The sequence below is a fragment of the Stenella coeruleoalba genome (assembly GCF_951394435.1).
Source record: "Stenella coeruleoalba genome assembly, chromosome: 1".
NCBI classification, from domain to species: Eukaryota; Metazoa; Chordata; class Mammalia; order Artiodactyla; family Delphinidae; genus Stenella; species Stenella coeruleoalba.
The window spans coordinates 154461762-154480219 of NC_137169.1; the positions used below are offsets into that span (position 1 = coordinate 154461762).

Sequence of the window (18458 nt, forward strand, 5' to 3'; positions counted from 1 at the left end):
TGTGGATGAGTATTTTGATAACAAAATGCTCACTACCCATAAATCAGCTGATTCTATAGTCAGAATGCTGGTCTGTTAGGAGGTTTTAACTTTTTAAGTGCCTTTTACTATTAGAAAATTTTAAGTTTTAAAATTTTGTTTATTGGACCTAGATCTGATCTCTGGATTAAGATACGTCCTACTCAAGTAAAAGAATCCTTATTTTTCAAGGATGATTTGTACATGAAAAAAAAAATCCATATACTTAAAATCATCTGTAAATAGTGACTGAAGAGTAATTGAAAATACGTTTGAAAATAATTTTCATTTGAAATTTATGTCAAAATATGTTATTATATAAACGAATCCAGTATATTTTCTCTTATAGCCAGTAAAATTTAGGTTAAATTTTAATTAAGCACAAGTGCTACAATTAAAAAAAAGAATTACATTTTGTTTTGAGTGATTATTTCAGCAAAACTGGTTTATGGGACAGTAAACTGTCCTTCACTGCATGTGCAATGTTAGCAGCTCAAACAGGCTAATTCTGGTAAAAATTCAACAGTTTTCCAAGGCCTTCTCTTAATTATTTGATACTCAACTGTTTTTTCTTTTACTTCTATTGTATCTCTTTTTTACATTGTTAACTACACATCCTCATTTATCAGTGGCTTTGTATGTTTAACCCAGCAGATCTCTGGTATTATTTACAATGGCTTCATGATATTATATCTTTAAAATTCAGAATTTCACTTTAAAGTTGATGTGAATTTTATTTCTATTATACGGTATTATGTTTATGTTATGAATCCATCAGTGAGTAATTTTCTGAAACAGGATGAGCAGTTTGCTGACTTAGAAGGGCTGGAATCTATAGACACCTTAAAATTAGGATGTAGATAACGAATAGTTGGATGACAAGAAACCCTGTTATATGAAAACAGGAATAATAATGAGTGTTCCAAATCTTATCTTTTCTGCTCTTACTTTTCTCCAAAGGTTAGTTCTAGAGTCCTTAGTTCTCCATTCAGTAATAAAGTATTGACTATTTGCAGCCTTCGCACCATTCTCCCCACTTCTAGGTCTGAGTTTGATAAACCTTTTGGTTTCATCCTTTCTTTGTGAAGTAGTGTTCCTAGTCAAGCCAGAGGCTGTTCCATTAAAGGTTTAGCATTTTAGTGATTTTAGTAGTAAGGGTAAGGATAAGTGGTCTTCAGCCCGTCACAGTCTTCCACCCAACCTTTCTTCAGATGAATTTCCTGCAGTAGAAAAATTAGACAACCAGGCTGAATGATTGAGTCCCTGACCATGACTAGCAATGAACTACTCAGCCCTGGCTTCCTGGGCATGCCATCCTTCAAAAACAGCCTGCCAGATGGAATCTCAATCCCCTAGCTTGGCATTCAAGATACTCATACTCTAATCCACCAAAATCCACTTCCAGTAGTTCTCCCCACTTCTTTCATACAGCAAATATCCATTCACCCAACTGCATTCACTTATCTGGAGTACAAGTTCTTTTCCTTATATTCCAATATATCCCTATTTCATCTGCCTAGGAAGTCTTTCAAATTCTTCACAATCCTAAATCCTACATCGTCTTTACTTTCCTACCTTTACAACTTGACCTTAAGAAAATTTTTGCTTTCCAAGATCTATAAGTCAATCAATCAATAAACCATTAATAAGTTCATAGGCTGCTTCAATACAGTTCTCCTCAATACAAATATAGTTGTCAATCCTTAATAATAACAGCTTATATTTGATCACATAGAAATGTATTTTAACTCACATATTTGTTATCTAAAATGATAGTATAGCACTCTTCATTTTGTTGGTTATTTTCACATGTTTTAATGTCAGTATCACCTCTTTGAAGACTTAAAGTATATGTTGTCCATTTTTCCAGTATTTTAATATCCTGCCCTGTTTTACACTTAGTGGGTGTTCAATAAATGACTTCGACACTTCACAGAATGGAGAAAATTTTCCCAAATCCTACAAGCGTTGACCCTGTCTGACTTTGCACATCACTTGTTAATGGCAGCTGGGTAGTTGTGTTTGATAGAAATTCAAGAAAAAATTTCTACGTGTTTCAAGACCAAAGCCACGGTCATATGAGGACCTTAGTCAGCATCATGAATATATTCTTAAACATATAAAATGGAGAATTGCACTTTTATGATTTTGTGATGAATCACATGTAAAACAGTCATTCACATTTTATTTATTTATTTTTTATTATTTTTAAATATCTTTATTGGAGTATAATTGCTTTACAATGGTGTGTTAGTTTCTGCTTTATAACAAAGTGAATCAGCTATACATATACATATATCCCTATATCTCCTCTCTCTTGCATCTCCCTCCCACCCTCCCTATCCCACCCCTCTAGGTGGTCACAAAGCACTGAGCTGATCTCCCTGTGCTATGTGGCTACTTCCCACTAGCTGTGTATTTTACATTTGGTAGTGTATATATGTCCATGCCACTCTCTCTTTGTCTCAGCTTACCCTTCCCCCTCCGCGTGTCCTCAAGTCCATTCTCTATGTCTGCGTATTTATTCCTGTCCTGCCCCTAGGTTCTTCAGAACCATTTTTTCGTTCTTTCTTTTTTTTTTTTTTTAGATTCCATATATATGTGTTAGCATATGGGATTTGTTTTTCTCTTTCTGACTTACTTCACTTTGTATGACAGACTCTAGGTCCATCCACCTCACTATGAATAACTCAATTTCGTTTCTCTTTACAGCTGAGTAATATTCCATTGTGTATATGTGTCACATCTTCATTACCCATTCATCTGTCGCTGGACACTTAGGATGCTTCCATGTCCTGGCTATTGTAAATAGAGCTTCAAAGAACATTGTGGTACATGTCTCTTTTTGAATGGTGATTTTCTCAGGGTATATGCCCAGCAGTGGGATTGCTGGGTCGTATGGTAGTTCTATTTTTAGTTTTTTAAGGACCCTACATACTGTTCTCCATAGTGACTGTATCAATTTACATTCCCACCAACAGTACAAGAGTGTTCCCTTTTCTCCACACCCTCTCCAGCATTTATTGTTTGTAGATTTTTTTGATGATGGACATTCTGACCCGTGTGAGGTGATACCTCATTGCACTTTTGATTTACATTTCTCTAATGATTAGTGATGTTGAGCATTCTTTCATGGGTTTGTGGTCAATCTGTATATTTTCTTTGGAGAAATGTCTATTTAGGGCTTCTGCCCATTTTGGGATTGGCTTGTTTGTTTTTTTGATATTGAGCTGCATGAGCTGCTTGTATATTTTGAGATTAATCCTTTGTCAGTTTCTTCATTTGCAAATATTTTCCCCCATTCTCAGGATTGTCTTTTCATCTTGTTTATGGTTTCCTTTGCTGTGCAAAAGCTGTTAAGTTTCATTAAGTCCCATTTGTTTATTTTTGTTTTTATTTCCATTTCTCTAGGAGGTGGGTCAAAAAGGATATTGCTGTGATGTATGTCATAGAGTATTCTGCCTATGTTTTCCTCTAAGAGTTTTATAGCATCTGGTCTTACATTTAGGTCTTTAATCGATTTTGAGTTTATTTTTGTGTATGGTGTTAGGGAGTATTCTAATTTCATTCTTTTAAATGTAGCTGTCTAGTTTTCCCAGCACCATTATTGAAGAGGCTGTCTTTTCTCCATTGTATATTCTTGCCTCCTTTATGAAAAATAAGGTGACCATATGTGCGTGGGTTTCTCTCTGGGCTTTCTATCCTGTTCCATTGATGTATATTTCTGTTTTTGTGCCAGTACCATACTGTCTTGGTTACTGTACCTTTGTAATATAGTCTGAGGCCTGGGAGCGTAATTCCTCTAGCTCTGTTTTTCTTTCTCAAGATTGCTTTGGCTATTCAGGGTCTTATGTGTTTCCATACAAATTGTGAAATTTTTTGTTCTAATTCTGTGAAAAATGCCGTTGGTAGTTGGATAGGTATTGCATTGAGTCTGTAGATTGCTGTGGGTAGTAGTGTCATTTTCACAATGTTGATTCTTCCAATCCAAGAACATGGTATATCTCTCCATCTGTTTGTCTCATGTTTAATTTCTTTCATCAGTGTCTTACAGTTTTCTGCATAAAGGTCTTTTGTCTCCTTAGGTAGATTTTTTCCTAGGTATTTTGTTCTTTTTGTTGCAGTGGTAAATGGGAGTGTTTCCTTAATTTGTGTTTCAGATTTTTCATTATTAGTGTATAGGAATGCAAGAGATTTCTGTTCATTTATTTTGTGTCCTGCTATATAACCAAATTCATTGATTAGCTCTAGTAGTGTTCTGGTAGCATCTTTAGGATTCTCTATGTATAGTATCATGTCATCTGCAAATAGTGACAGCTTTACTTCTTCTTTTCCAATTCGGATTCCTTTTATTTCTTTTTCTTCTCTGATTTCTGTGGTTAGAATTTCCAAAACTATGTTGAATAATAGTGGTGAGAGTGAACAACCTTGTCTTGTTCCTCATCTTAGAGGAAATGGTTTCAGTTTTTCACCATTGAAAACGATGTTGGCTGTGGGTTTGTCATATATGGCCTTTATTATGTTGAGGCAAGTTCCCTCTAAGCCTACTTTCTGGAGGGTTTTTATCGTAAATGGGCGTTGAGTTTTGTGGAAAGCTTTTCCTGCATCTATTGAGATGATCATATGGTTTTTCTCCTTCTATTTGTTAATATGGTTTATCACATTGATTGATTTGCATATATTGAAGAATGCTTTCATTCCTGGGATAAACCCCACTTGATTATGGTGTATGATCCTTTTAATGTGCTGTTGGATTCTGTTTGCTAGTATTTTGTTGAGGATTTTCTCATCTATGTTCATCAGTGATATTGGCCTGTAGTTTTCTTTCTTTGTGACATCTTTGTCTGGTTTTGGTATCAGGGTGATGGTGGCCTTGTAGAATGTTTGGGAATGTTTCTCCCTCTGCTATATTTTGGAAGAGTTTGAGCAGGATAGGTGTTATCTCTTCTCTAAATGTTTGATAGAACTCGCCTGTGAAACCATCTGGTCCTGGGCTTTTGTTTGTTGGAAGATTTTTAATCACGGTCTCTATTTCAGTGCTTCTGATTGGTGCCTTTATATTTTATATTTCTTCCTGGTTCAGTCTCAGAAGGTTGTGCATTTCTAAGAATTTGTGTGTTTCTTCCAGGTTGTCCATTTTATTGGCATAGAGTTGCTTGTAGTGATCTCTCATGATCCATTGTATTTCTGCAGTGTCTGTTGTTACTTCTCCTTTTTCATTCCTAATTGTATTGATTTGAGTCTTCTTCCTTTTTTTGTTGATGAGTCTGGCTAATGGTTTATCAATTTTGTTTATCTTCTCAAAGAACCAGCTTTTAGTTTTATTGATTTTTGCTCTCATTTCCTTCATTTGTTTTTCATTTATTTCTGATCTGATTTTTATGATTTCTTTCCTTCTGCTAACTTTGGGGTTTTTTTGGTTCTTCTTTCCCTATTCGCTTCAAGTGTAAGGTTAGATTGTTTATTTGAGTTGTTTCTTCCTTCTTGAGGTAGGCTTGTATTGCTATAAACTTCCCTCTTACAACTGCTTTTGCAGCATCCCGTAGGTTTTGCGTCATCGTGTTTTCATTGTCATTCGTTTCTAGGTATTTTTTGATTTCCTCTTTGATTCCTTCAGTGATCTCTTGGTTATCTAGTAACATATTGTTTAGCCTCCATGTTTTTGTATTTTTTACAGTTTTTTTTCCTGTAATTGATATCTAGTCTTGTAGCATTATGGTCAGAATAGATACTTGATGCGATTTTAATTTTCTTACATTTCCCAAGGCTTGACTTGTGACAGGTCAGTATATGACCTGTCCTGGAGAATGTTCCATGAGCACTTGAGAAGAAAGTGTATTCTATTCTTTATGGGTGGAATGTTCTATAAATATGAATTAAGTCCATCTTGTTTAATGTGTCATTTAAAGCTTGTGTTTCCTTATTTATTTTCATTCTGGATGATCTGTCCTTTGGTGAAAGTGGGGTGTTAAAGTCCCCTCCTATGATTGTGTTACTGTTAATTTCCCCTTCTATGGCTGTTAGCATTTGCCTTATGTATTGAGGTGCTCCTATTTTAGGTGCATAAATATTTACAATTGTTATATCTCTTCTTGGATCGATCCCTTGATCATTATGTAGTGTCCTTCTTTGTCTCTTGTAATAGTCTTTATTTTAAAGTCTATTTTGTCTGATATGAGAATTGCTGTTCCAGCTTTCTTTTGATATCCATTTGCATGGAATATCTTTTTCCATCCCCTCACTTTCAGTCTGTATGTGTCCCTAGTATGTGTCTGAAGTGGTTCCTTTGTAGACAGCATATATAGGGGTCTTGTTTTTGTATCCATTCAGCCAGTCTATGTCCTTTGGTTGGAGTATTTAATTCATTTACATTTAAGGTAGTTATTGATATGTATGTTCCTATTCCCATTTTCTTAATTCTTTTGGGTTTGTTATTGGAGGTTTTTTCCTTCTCTTGTGTTTCCTATCTAGAGAATTTCCTTTAGCATTTGTAGTAAAGCTGTTTTTGTGGTGCTGAATTCTCGTAAGTTTGGCATGTCTGTAAAGGTTTTAATTACTCCGTCGAATCTGAATGAGATCCTTGCTGGGTAGAATTATCTTGGTTGTAGGTTTTTCCCTTTCATCATTTTAAATATGTCTTGCCACTCCCTTCTGGTTTGCAGAGTTTCTGCTGAAAGGTCAGTTGTTAACCTTATGGGGATTCCCTTGTATGTTATTTGTTGTTTTCCGTTGCTGCTTTTAATATTTTTTCTTTGTATTTAATTTTTGATAGTTTGATTAATATGTGTCTTGGCATGTTTCTCCTTGGATATTTCCTGTATGGCACTGTCTGCACTTCCTGGACTTGATTGCCTATTTCCTTTCCCATATAAGGGAAGTTTCCAACTGTATTCTCCTCAAATATTTTCTCAGTCCCTTTCTTTTTCTCTTCGTCTTCTGCGACCCCTATAATTCGAATGTTGGTGTGTTTAATGTTGTCCCAGAGGTCTCTGAGACTGTCCTCAATTCTTTTTATTCTTTTTTCTTTATTTTTCATTTTACCTTTGGACCAGCTACTTTTTCTTCTGCACTCAGGCAAAAGGGATTCTGAAGAAAACACTTTAAAATTTTGATTTCATATATAAGATAGTGGGAGCCTCTGCCTGCTTGATTTACATTTGTGCTCACCTTCCACTTTATGTGGGAGGGGGGCATACGAATAAAGGAAATTTTTATATGATTTCAAATTATTTAATTCCTGATATTATATTTAGCCATGATAGAGTGTTATGATTTGCCTACAACATCCATCCTTCCTTTTCTTGTACCTTACCTTGTTCAGAGAGGACTTGTGCCTGTTCTGCTTTGAATTTCTCAACCACTTCAGCTGCTAAAATCACAGGTGAAGCTTAGTTTCTGCTGATTTAATCCACCCAATCAAGATAGAGTTTCTCATTTTATTCAGCAAATATTTACTATGCCTTAAAAAAAGATTTTTAAAAAAATGCATGGTCTTATTTGCTGATGCTGCTGGGAATTAATTAATTAACTAAGTTTTAGGTTCACAGTAAAATTGAGCACAAGGTACAGAGATTTCCCACATATTCCTCTTGTGGGAATGCAATAAATTGGTACAGCCACTGTGGAAAACAGTACGGAGGTCCCTCAAAAGCTAAAAATAGAATTACCATATGATCCTGTAATCCCACTCCTGGGCATATATCCAGACAAAACTATAATTCAAAAAGATACATGCACCCCAATGTTCGTAGCATCATAGCGGCGTTATTTACTATTGCCAAGACGTGGAAACAACCTGAGTGTCCATCAACAGATCAATGGATAAAGAAGATTATATATATATATATATAATTTAAATTTATATATATATTTACATACATATATATATAAATACTACTCAGCCATAAAAAAGAATGAAATTAATTTTGCCATTTGCAGCAACATGGATGGACTTGGAGGGCATTATTCTAAGAGAAACAAGTCAGACAGAGAAAGATAAATACTGTATGATATCGCTTATATGTGGAATCTAAGAAATAAACTAGTGAATATAACATAAAAGAAGCAGACTCACAGATATAGAGAACAAACTAGTAATTGCCAGTGGGGGAGGGGGGAAAGGCAATTTAAGAGTTGGAATTGGGGGGTGGGAAGTACAAACTATTGGGTGTAAAGTAGGCTCCAGGATGTATTATACAACAGGGGGAATATAGCCAATATTTTGTAATAAATGGAAAGTAGTCTTTAAAATTGTATAAAAATATTTTTTTTAAAAAAAGATACTTCTTAGCTGATAGAAGCTTTAGAAGTCTACAGAGGCAGATAATTTTAAAATTGCAGCATATAACTTCTGGAGCCTGGCTGACATTCTCATAGGAAGCCGCATGAAAATTACTTTCAAAGGCATTCACCTTAGCTTAAAGGAGTCTGTTCCTTCAGTGTGTATTAGTCCATGGTGCATCCTTACTTTGACTTATCTGTGAGGTTCACTTCTCGCCCCCAGGAACAAAGCCTGCAGAGGGGCAACTTGTTTGGCTTGGGAGCCTGCCCAATATGAAAAGTTTGCAGGCAAAATCAGAAAGAACAGCTGCAGGAGGAGAGATGAGGGTTGCTGACAGCTAACGGCTCAGAAAGCAATTTGCATGAGAGCCTTCTGCTTAACAGGAGGCAGCATGTGCTGGGCAATGGTTTACCATCCATTGCCAAGCTGGTTTCTACACCCTGAGTCCTCATTCCATCAAAACACGTGTCCTGAGGGAACGCCCAGCCACCAGCTTCCACTTACCTGAGTTACCATGACCTGCCATCTAGAATTTCAGAGAGCTTTTCATTTATTAACTCACATGAATCTACTTTATCCTGAGGCTCTGGATACTAGTCCCATGCAAACTGATTTAATAACAAACATTTAAGTGCAAATCCAAGGTCATCTAGATAACATTCTTTGACAGCTTATTGCATATGAGGCACTGCACTGTGCACTTTTTATACCATATCAGACTTCATAACAGACCTCTGAAGTGGGTGGTTAAGTTTCCTGCCAAGGGATCCATACACAAGAAACAATAATCAGAAAAGACCAAAGTATTATTTATTACTAGTGAGCTAGCCGCTGTTACTTCATTTTGGAATTCTAATTGAGGCTTTCCTTCTCTCTCTCTCTTGCCCCCAAATCACAGATGACTAGGTCATGGGACAAGCTTAAGCTAACATGCCTTATTCTGTGAATCATAAGCTGAGCTACTGGGACAGAACCTTGTGACATGTTTGTCACTTTCAAATGTAATAATTCTACCCATTGCTCCATAGGTGTTCTGGTTACTGACCAATAACATTAACAATTCCTCTTCCAAGAATAGGATGGAGGGGAAAGGCACTGGATCTCCTATGCCTCCCAAACATGTGAAGGCCAAAGCATGGTGGGAGGAGAAGCATATCTCTTTGTAATATGTTTTATTCCCTGTTTTATAGATGTGCATATGGAAGATTAGAAAGGCTGAGTAACTTGTCCATGTCATGTAGCCCATGCTTTTAACTTTTTTATTATACCACTTATCCTTCTCACCTATCAATTTGCCTTTTATACTGATGTCCTGAGAGAGACCACTGTATGGTATAGAAATGAACAACCATAAATAAGCTGGAAATGCATTTCTATTTACATTAACTAAGATAGTCACTTGTTTCTTTTAAGTGAGGTCCTCCACCTTTTTAGGGACCTGAGTAAACTAACGATGTGCTTCCATTGATTAAACAAGAATTCTCCAATATTCCATAGAAGAATCACACATTTCTTTAAGCCCTATGTATGCTTCTAGGGTTTAGATTCTAAATCAAATATGTTTCTGTTTTTCATTAAAAAAAATGAACACAGGATTTCACTTGTAAATTTATTAACTTCTTTTTTCTGTCTAGCAACAAGCAGTGACTGTTGTTGGGTTGGTGGACAGAGTAGAGATGGCCATTCAGAAAATCACACATTTTAGGAACTCTAGCATTCATGTAGCTCAGAACTGTAAGAAGAGACCAGAGGAAGATCAACATGCTTTAAAGTATATTACAAATCAATACTGAAATAGAGCTTAACATATAATTCATCTGGAAAGAAGCTCAGAACATGATTGCCAGTTATTTAATATTCTGGTCAAAGACAATGGAAGCACTATTGCTTTTTGACTGCCACTGGAAAGGTCAGGTTTCAAACAGCAGTGCACTAGTTATGCTCAAAATGACTAAAGAATGATGAATAATTAAGTGAAGAGGAAATGGGAGACCTGCATTCTAATCTTGTTTTGGCCACTGATGGGAATCATGTGGACTTTAAGCCCATCACACAGTCATTTACCACCTTGGTTTTCTCACCTGTAAAAGGAGAGAGTGACTATAGTTATTTAATAATCCTTGATGATCTTTAGCTCTATGATTCTAGAAGCATCTTGATTTAATACAGTTTGACGATTTATGTCTAAAACTCTAGCAAGCAGAAAAATGTTCTTTTATTTCTAAAATGGACTTGACATTGCGTTAACAGAGCAAATGAAATCTTTTAAGGATTGTTCAAAGAATCACCAACTTAAAATTCATCTCCATTGTTGGTTTTTATTGTCTGTTTAACTTTTACTAGATCTATAATAGTTTTATTTATTTTCCTTTGCACCTGGACTGGCAGCCTGTGTGGTTGGAGAAACACATCACCACTTATTTTAGATACTTTGTTATCAGAGCCAACTCTGTAATCTTTGCTCTGCCTGTGAATTATTTATTTAATTTGATGTGTTTTTTCCTGGATTCATAGAATTTCCTTTTGTCATGATGCTTCTTTCCATTTATGGGACTGTAAATACAGCTGACTAAACCTCTCTAGTGGCCGAATACATATCAGGTCTTTTGTGTGAAGGATGCTAGCTAATCTTCCCGTTCATAGGCTGACTACATTTTTATTCATTTGCTTTTTTTCTACTCACCCCTGACAGTAGTATCTGTGGAATAAATAAAATAATGATACCTACTACTTATTTAAATCGGATCAGAAAACTTGACCTTTTCCTAATTTTTTACATTTGCTAGCTTTTTGGCAATATGCACCCCTATTTTTCTCTGAATCTCAGTTCACCCTCTACATGGGAATAATTATGCCTACCATACAACGTGGTGATCATAAAAGAAATTCTACCCGTCTACTACCATGCTGGGGAAAAATATTTGGATTAACTTTTACCAGACTTGGAGGCATATGTTTGCAGTGGCCTGTTTGAAAATACTGACTACATGGGGTACAGTGTGATACTCTGAAGGCATCTTACAGAGGTAGATAATATCTCTCCCAGGGCATCAACACTAAAAGTGAGAAGCATTTTGATTTCTCATCAGGAAAGAAATGTTCTATGATGTTAATGGTTCTTAACTTTTGGTGATTCATTAAAATCTCCTGGGGAGCTTTTGATAATCTTAAAGCCCAGCCTGTAATTTATACCAATTAAATATAAATTTCTGGGGGTTGGACTGAGGCATTGGTATATTTTAAGGTATGCAGAATGTAATGGTTAATTTTAACTGTCAACTCAACTATATCCTGAGATACACAGATATTTTGCTAAACATTATTTCTGGGTGGGTCTGTGAGGGTGTTCCCAGATGAGATTAGCATTTGAATTGGTAGATGGAGTAAAGCAGATTTTCCTCTCCAGTGTAGGTAGGCCTCATCCAATCTCTTGAGGGCCCCAAAAGAATAAAAAGTCAGAGGAAAGGAGAATTTGCTCTCTCTGCCTGAGTGTTTGATCTGATCCCCTGCCCTCTGACTGTGGCTTACGTCAGTTCTGAAAACTACACCCCTGGATTTCCTAGTTTCCAGCTTATATTTAATATACAATATATTTAATATGTTTAATATCAATTACATATGTTAAATCAATTACATATATTACATTATATTTATTATATATCTCCTATTGGTTCTGTTTCTCTGGAGTACCCTGACTAATATGGTGCTTCCAATACACTGTAAATATTGAGAACTACTATATATGTTAAAATACTATGGCTAAGGTATTACAAAAGTGGATGGTCTGACAGTGTAGTTCTGCTTCTTAAATGGGCAACTCAATGAGGATAAGTAGCAATGTAAATTATTTTTTTCATTTTAAACAGTGGCCAGTCATATATATATAAACACTTTGGGAGGCTATAAGACACTAATTAAAAGAACTTATAGGATATAAGCACTAAAACTACATCGACTCGCCACTCAGAAGGAATTCTAGGCCCAAGATATAGAAACCTCCATACCTGAATCATTGGAAAAGATGTAGAAAAGACTCTAAAACTATTGAAATTTGCAGAGATCCCTTGTGACCCTTTTGCGGGTCATGATATCAGGACTCAGTGGCCCCTGAGTCTTTTTTTGTAATACAGAGAGGGACCCACAGTTACATAGTAAATTGACACCTGAGACTTGTTTTTTTTTCAGCTAGAAGTGGAAAGGAGAAATATCTTTCACTGAAGCAGAGAGTAGAGGTGTAAGTGAGGAAGACAAGGTAAAGAAAGAGAAAAGAAAATAATCCACTTAGAGAAGACTTGCTCTTGGGGCAAGCCCTGGACATATAGTCATTTATATATCCTATTTCAGGATACATTGCATGCTTTACTGTAAGTAAGCATTTAATGATTTGTCTTCCACATACTTTGTTTCACTAAAGAGATCCACTTCTGCTGGCATTTTGTTTCATGGGATCCCAGGCCCTTAGCCTAGTCCCTTAGTAAAGTATTTGTGGAATGAATCAGTCAATATGTCCTCAAACTCAATATCCTTCTCAAATCAGTTACCTGCTTTATACCATAACTGAGATTATATTATCATAGTGTTAGGACTCAAAGGGAAATATGATCTCGATTTTAGAAGTTGATGTCATCTGTTTTATCACCTCATCCAATGTAAGAATTCATGCTATAAAAGTACTGGTAATCTGGCCTCTGTTTGAGCACTCCTCGTATCTTGAATGCTCTACTTGGTGAGTTAAGTCATGCAGCATACGAACAGCTATAATTTCTACAAAGTACTTCCTTATAGTTGCCTTCCTGAAGCATGTCACCCATTGGTCTTAGCTTGACCTGATGGAACTACAGAGAAAAATATTTGAGTTTCGAATACCCATGTTTGCACTTCACATCTTTGTAGTCCATTATCACACAACGGAAGTCTACTTTTCTTCAGGAAAACATCTAATGTTTTTTCCTAAAAATCCTGTGAAAGTATGTCTAGGCCCTTTCCCATCTTGTTTATTGATGTTTGTACTTGCTTTTGTTTTCTAAAATACTCCCAAAAAGGCAATGCTCAGAACTGGATCTAGTGCTTCTGACATTGTCCTTTTGAGACAGAATGAGACAACATATGCAAAAAAGGAAATCTATATTTCTACTAAATATAATTGTCTAATTCTTATATCATAAAATCTGCATGTGTTTGTTTCAAAAATAAAAATACAGAATAGTATAAATATACAATATTTTATATAATAGAATATAGATATAGAGTAGTATGGAAAAAAAGCCCTGAAGTCATTCAAAATAACCCATTACCCAAAGAAAAGTACTTTCAGATCCATTCATCTCTGCTTTTTCTCTCACTATATTGTGTGTATGTTCGTTTGTGTGAACATCACACAAACATACTAACATATACACGTAGTTTAACCTAAATAAAAACATAATGTTTTAAACCCCTTTTAAAATTTAATGTAAGCATTGGACATTATTACATAGTTATAAATTTAATTCTGCATCAAAGTTTGCAAACTCTTGGCTGACTAGTTAAATTCAGCCCGTAGACATTTTATTTCCCACCCCCCAGTCCCACCCCTGGGCCTGCACAACATCTGAAAAGCCTACGCATGTTGCAGCTTCTCCTGAAAAGTGGACAGTCTGGTGATACTTGGTGTGCAGCCTTACCTGGGTGTGGGGGAAGTTGAAGCTCAGGTACATCTGATGCCCTGGGAGGTGTTCTCCAACGAGAGCTTCATCATCAGCGTTTCCTGTTTGATGCAAACAGCCTTCAAGAACAGCCCCTCCTGGGTGAATTTGTGTTCCCGGAACATGATCATTTTAATAGCTGTAGCTCCAGGCAGTGGCTGTACCACCATTCATTTCATAAACCCCCTTTCGGTAGACCTTAATGTTGGTTCCATGTTTCTCCTATTATAAATAGTGTTGCAGCAAATATCTTTTTCACCCAGTTGCTTGATAGTCTTATGATGAGCTCCCAGACTAGATGTGGAATTGTGTGGCCAAAGTAGACTTCGAGGTCTCAGAACTTGTTTTAGTCTTTTAAACATCATGAGAACCACAAAAACAGCCTTTATTTTTCACCTGCACTCTGTTAAGCAAACACGTGACCACTCTATATGTAAAAACAATTTTAAAAAATAGAGTTGTTCAAAAATATATAGTAATTAAATTAATATTTTAGGGTAGAAAAATTATAAAATACAGAAAAATGTAAAGGAAAAATATAAATACACTTGCAGAACTTTGAGATAAATATTATCTTTTCCATTTTTGCATTTTCCCACTTATATATGCATATGTATTTATATAAACATATATATTTACATATATTTTATACATACATTATTTAATAAGGCTAAGATATACTGTTTATATAATTTTCATTTCTAGTACCTTTTCACCTAATGTTATGACAATTTCCCACATGATCTAATATTCCTCATTTAGAAAATTTAAAAATTATTTAATATTTCAACATATGATATCACTTATTTAAACAATGCCCTATTGTTGGAAACAAATTATTTCCAAGTTTTTCTTTTTTACAAATAGTATTCCAATTAATGCCATGGTACCTAGATTTCTGTGAAATCCTTAGAATAAATCTCTACACATGTACTCGCTAGGTCAAATATCCAACTCGTACAGACAATTTTTTAAAACTATATTCAGACCTTTACATTCACAACTCTATTAAGTATATTGATTTCATTTGTTTTGCTCTTGTTTTCACCCTGTTGATTGATAGGTAGGCAGATAGAGAGAGAGAGATAGGCATTTCTTTTAATTTAATACGTCTCTCATTGACCTTGTTGCCTCATGTCTCTGCCTCTTCTAAATATTTTTGCACAGTTTTGGCGTTAACTGGGTGTTTTGCCAAAAAGTCAGTTCAGTGCTCCTCAGATAGTTGTTCAATACTGCCCGCCTCCTCAGGTGCTGAAAAAGGAAATTCTAATGATTTGTTAACACTTGTAAATATAGATAAGATTAAGGCCCCAATTTTCTTATGAAAGCTTACTACTTGGGGCTGGTTTCACAGAAATATCATAACATTATATGCAGTCAAGTTGCACTGATATTCCATATGAGGAAACAAAATCTGTGAAAGGATTTAAATATGAAAATAATTATGTAAATGATAAATATTATTTATTATTAAGTATAATTAGTAGTTGTCAAGCAGATCCTTTTCTCCCAAAGAGCCACAAATCTTTCAAAATGAATGCTTGCAATTAATAATATTTAGATAGGGGAAAAATGAGTTTTTCTCAGCTTTTCCATCATAGCCTAGATACTGCCAGGCAAACAACTTGATAGAATCAGTGGAAGCTTAAACAGGTGATAGTCTCCTCTTGCTCTCCAATTTATCACTAAATGGCTTTTCTATGGATTGCAATCTTTGAAAGGTTTTAATTGTAGCCTTCTGCTATATTTACCATTAGAAAATTTCATTTTACATGGAGCGTGCTGTTCTAATAAGCAGTGGGTTTTTCACAAACTTGTTTATCATTCACAATGATTAGGTTCCCCCTTATTTGAACTGGTGCATAAAATGCCACTTATGGTTTTTTTTTAATTTTTTAAATTTTATTTAATTTATTATTTTATACAGCAGGTTCTCATTAGTTATCCATTTTATACATAGTAGTGTATATACGTCAATCCCAATCTCCCAATTCATCCCACCACCACCCTCCCCTCGCCACTTTCCCCCCTTGGTGTCCATACATTTGTTCTCTACATCATGTTTTTAAATGATTTTTTCTCTCTGCCTTTCCTGTTAGTGTAACCGGAAGTGGGGTCTAGCTGCTCGCCGCTCAAAAGCAAGTAAAGAGGCAAGGTTGGTGGAAAGGAAAGTTTACTTTGTTTTGGGTGCCGGCGACCAGGGGATGTGGGAGGGAGGACGCCTGTCCGAAGGCCAACTCCCCGCACCCACCCAATCAGGGGGCAAGAGCTTTTATAGACGGAGGGAGGGGGGCTACACGCAGAAACAGCACAGTCAGCTCTGACTGTCATCTTGAAATTGGTCATCGGTGGTCTGACCAGTGTCATCTTGATTGTTTTAAGTACAGTTAGTCTTCAGTTCCAGGGTCGGTTGGTTCTCATTTCTTTGAGGCCAGTTCTCAGAATTGTGAATTGTGGCAGCTTATGTCATGCCTACAGTCTGGTCATCAGGTACTTAACTTCTTCACCTAGTGGGGTTTCACACAGCTCACAGGATATGGCTCAGAATATTATCTATAGCCACTGAGGAGGAACTAAAGGTCCTTAACTTTGCTTACTGATAAATTATTATTGTTTTGTCCTGTTTGACTGCTTTTATTTTTTGCTTCTGCATTTTCTCACTTCTCTGGTTAAACTTAATTTTTGGCTAAAGTTTTTCCACAGACAAAAAGCAGGCAGAAGACATGGTTAGGGGAAAGGATCATAGGGTCCTGCTCTGTCTCATTAGGAGTCTCATTTAGGTGCATAGTTAATGTCTGCATCGCTTGGCCTCTGCTAGAAAAGGAGTGAGGTGCACAGGATGCCCGCGGCCTGCTCAGAAAGCCTACAAACATTGGAAAGGGATGGCGATATCTGCCACACTGTCAACCTGTTCTACTCGGTGTGCTACTGCTGTTATAGCACATGCTGAGCTGTCATTAAAAATCAGTCAAAGCATTCTATGTAGCCTAGGGAGGTGTGGGAAGAGGGGTCATTCCAGTTGCATAAAGATGATGCATCTGGTTGGCAAGAGGGCCCATATTCATGTTTAATCATGTATGGAGCCTCTGTCCTCCTTCCTGGTCCCCGTTACTCATCTGTTCAGGTTTCCCTGCCTCCCTGACCGCCTCCCTCATCTTCCCAGCTGCTCATATCTGTACTTGATTCAGAGTATCTATGAGAGTCGGCCCTGAGCTGCAGGGCCTGATCTCTGCAAAAATGGATTGGTCTGTCATGAGCCGCACAAAACAAAACGAAAATCAGGAAACGAGTGAAAGCATCTGTGAGCTAAAGTGGAATAATTATACCTCGGTACCCTGTTTATAAAGATATATAGCAGGCTTCCTGCCATATTATCACCCAGTAAGTGTACTTTTTTTTTCCTTTTAGTGAAGAGAGAATGCTTTTATGTCAATCTATTCATGCTTAAGACTCGCAGTGCCTACTGTCTATAACTGTGAGATACAACTCGGGAAGGATATAGATGGAGTATTTGGCTTCAATAAGGTGGGTGGAGCAGGAAATGGGCCCTACACCTGGCCCTGTTTACGAGTGACTTGTTAAAATGAGCATCTACACCAGGAAAAATTAATCAGCATATGTAACCATAAGGAAGGTGGAAAGTGTTGATCACATACATTGCTCAGGTGCTGTCAGAGAGATTCCGGGGCTGATGGAGGCTATACAAGCCCTAGCATCAGATGGGAACAACTCTCTCCCCCACAAGCTAGCCCGCTTTCCCCCTTCCTAAAGGCAGGCCCTTACAAATGTGGTGTCTGGGGTGGTCCTCTAATTTTCCCTAATCTGTGTGTGGCTGTGGAATGGGTAACGTGCAAACAAAGTGCAACAAAGGGTAGTGAAAATGACATGAGCTCTGGAGTGAGACAGAACTGCATCCAAATCCCATCCCTATCATTGATTTAGTTACGTAAATTGAACAAGTTCCTTAAATTCTCTGAACTGCAGTTGCCTTGTCTGTGAGGTAGAAATCATGTCAGTCTTTACTGGGTTATTGTATGCATTATAAATAATATATATAAAAGGCCTAGCACGGCACTGACATAAAACAGACACTCGAAGTGGTAACTATTACTATAACTCAGGAAAACTACTCTGCCCAACGTAGGCAGTTCTAAAGTGAAACAATATATAATAAAATCTTATTCAGAAGAACTTACAAGTAGGCAGTGGATTGGGTAGCTATATCCTATGGCTAGGTCTCAGTGCATCAATTCATATCCAAGGAGATTCTCAACATGTAGTAGATGCAACGTATTTCCAATTAATGTCATCATAAGAACTAAACCTTTGTATTTCTTTGGTTTCTAAGAAATGTTCAACCTTAATAATACATTAGAGTATTTCTGGGTTTAGCTCTTACTAAATTATAAATGCTATCATTTTATACCTAAGATGCATGGTTCACTCAGTGCAGGTGGGGGAAAACTGAATGTTTT

At 36.5% G+C, this 18458-nt stretch overlaps 1 long non-coding RNA gene across 1 annotated transcript; it reads left to right on the forward strand.

The window, feature by feature from the left end:
• Positions 1–12503: 12503 nt before the first annotated feature.
• Positions 12504–17437, forward strand: LOC307196616. Its single transcript, XR_013831184.1, has 3 exons — positions 12504–12551; positions 16083–16138; positions 17392–17437. It is a non-coding gene; the product is annotated as an uncharacterized lncRNA (long non-coding RNA).
• Positions 17438–18458: the final 1021 nt, after the last annotated feature.